This window comes from Mizuhopecten yessoensis, unplaced genomic scaffold, assembly GCF_002113885.1.
Source record: "Mizuhopecten yessoensis strain PY_sf001 unplaced genomic scaffold, ASM211388v2 scaffold715801, whole genome shotgun sequence".
Lineage (NCBI taxonomy): Eukaryota > Metazoa > Mollusca > Bivalvia > Pectinida > Pectinidae > Mizuhopecten > Mizuhopecten yessoensis.
Window position 1 is genome coordinate 32867 of NW_018479798.1, and position 2565 is coordinate 35431.

General features: G+C 31.7%; 1 long non-coding RNA gene across 1 annotated transcript in view; it reads right to left on the minus strand.

The window, feature by feature from the left end:
- Window positions 1-526: 526 nt before the first annotated feature.
- The window catches only part of LOC110441265, a 4097-nt gene continuing 2058 nt past the window's right edge, over window positions 527-2565 (minus strand). Inside the window, exons 2-3 of the long non-coding RNA XR_002461850.1 lie at window positions 1328-1500; window positions 527-1026 (exon numbers count right to left, since the gene is read on the minus strand). This is a non-coding gene — a long non-coding RNA (uncharacterized LOC110441265). The remainder of the gene's footprint in view (window positions 1027-1327; window positions 1501-2565) is intronic.

The window sequence follows — 2565 nt, forward strand, 5'->3', positions numbered from 1 at the left end:
TTGGCAAACAAATAGGTACACAAACGTTACATTTAGCCACTAAAGCACTAGTGAAAAAGGTACCATAAAGTTATAACTTTATTTAGTTACTAAAAAAGTACAAAAAAGTTATGCTTTTCTGAGATACTGAAACGGTACAGAAACAGTTCTAGTTAAAAGGTACAATAAAGTTATAACTTTATTTAGTTACTTAAAAGGTACAAAAAAGTTATAACTTTATTTAGGTACTTAAAATGTACAGAAAATGTATACTTTTCTGATACAGAAAAGGTACAAAAACCGTTCTAGTAAAAAGGTACCATAAAGTTATAACTTTATTTAGTTACTAAAAAAGTACAAAAAAGTTAAGCTTTTCTGAGGTACTGAAAAATGGAGAAAACGTATTTGTTAGGTATAACTTTTACTATTATATATCACCTGCTTTCTTGTAGTTATTATCATATAAAAAAATCTTTTGTAGTTACTATAATATAAATAATTTTCTTTACGTTACTATTATATAAATAGATATTTTCTTTTAGTTACTAATATATGAATAAATATTTTCTTTTAGCTACTATTATATAAGTATTTTCTTGAAGTTACTATTTATCATATAGATATTCTCTTGCACTTACTACACTATAAATATTTTCTTGTAGTTACTATTATATAAATACTTTCTGTAGTTACTATTATTTTACAATATAATACACAATAATGTAATAAATATACTCTCATGTTGACTTCCAGGAAGTGCCCTGCATTGACTATGACTCTCTCCAGTTCTGACACTAGCATACTCACTTTTATTCTCTTGTATTCACAACTATTTCACATAACCATTCCTAAAATAATCATTAATAGAATATCTCTTGTAAAGTTACAACAAACAATCATATTAATAGTTCTTAAAATTTGAAATCTCTCATTTGTTCTATGTGGTTGAGTTCCTCCTGGCCAAGCTGACCAAAGCACTGATTTTTGTCCTCATTGAAAACTTGATTTCTGACAGGCCACTTTTCCCATGAATTGCCTCAGCATAATCTGTTGAAAAGCAGATGAATTAGGAAAAATAGCTAGTAACATAATTGCAACTTTATTAAATTTTCTTAGTTCTTTCTTCATCGCTTAAAATTCTCGGAATTAATGAATATGAATGGTGAAATCATCGACAGCATTTTATGGTAAACTTGCTATTTAGTATTCACCGACAGGCACCATTAATCAGTTCAAGCAGCTATAGCGATACTTTTGTAATTTCAGTGACATTACTTCTACATAAAGAGAATTGCTGTAGAACTCTTTTCTTTTGTGTTGTTATGAAAAAGTTTTAATTCATAATTACCAATTATTGCTCCAACAATGCTCTGGTTCAAACCTTTCCCAGGTTGACCAGCTCAGTGTTGGTGAAGAACACTGACATCAAATATCTGGCGACCTGTTCCCCTTCGTCTTCCTCTGTGCGGTTTTTATGTGTTTGGGATACACATAAACCCCAGCCCCAGGTATAAGCTCCATCTGTCAAGATAAGGAGCAATAACACAATTTACAAAATAATATAATTTTGCAATTAAAATGAGTCTCCTAAACAAGAAGGAAGTAAACAAGAATTTTAAGCAACATGTTTACCTCTAATTTCTTACCTTGACACAACACAATAGCATTGTAACAGTTGATCGGATTGCTAATATATTTACGATATGGTGTAAAGAGATTCAAAAAGAAAAGCTTTTCAGTTCATTGTGTGTTTATGGTATATAATATCTATATAAATGTAATAATCTATCGGTGATTGCTTTTGAATATTCTAACTAATTCGCCCTTGTGTAGAAATGTAAATACCAGTGCACTACTCATTTGTTGGCTTTGATCTGTTTTATTTCACCTTAAATACCTCCCCAACAAGAGCCGGGGTCAAAGTCAAGAGATCCACTTTGTCTCTGACCTTTGGACCAAAATGACCTTGACCTTTAACCCAGTGACCATGATCTTTGGTCAGTTGACTTATTCTTTAATTCCAACCAACTTTGCTTTATAATACCATAACAAAATGTTCATCAATAAAAAGTTTCATAAAGTAATGTTCACCAGTGAAAAGATACTAAATTTGACCTTTACCTTTGACCTTGAATTAAGTCATAATGTCATAAAATGCTTATTTAGACAAGAGGCCCAAGGGCCTTAGCCGTCACCTGAGTTATATCATAGGTACTGGTAGCTTTATTTTATTGTTTAGATGTGATGTGGAAATCAGCATGTAAACTAAGTGAAATACAATACTTGTCATGTCATCAATGGATAAGAATTTGAAAATATTGGTAAATGTTCCCTTTGGGGCCCCGCCCTAGCCCCTGGGGATGGGGCAGGAATCCTAATTTTACAAAGTAAAACTCTCATTTACCCAAGATGATTCTGACTAAGTTTGAGTAATTTTCTGCTGAAAATGGAAAAAATATATACCGAAAAGTGTTATTTCCCTATATAAACTATATGAAACGTCAACCCCTCCCCAAGGGAGAACGGATAGCTCGGGGTCCTGATATTTTCAATTTAAATAAAGCCCCTGATGATCTTTCTTTCCAC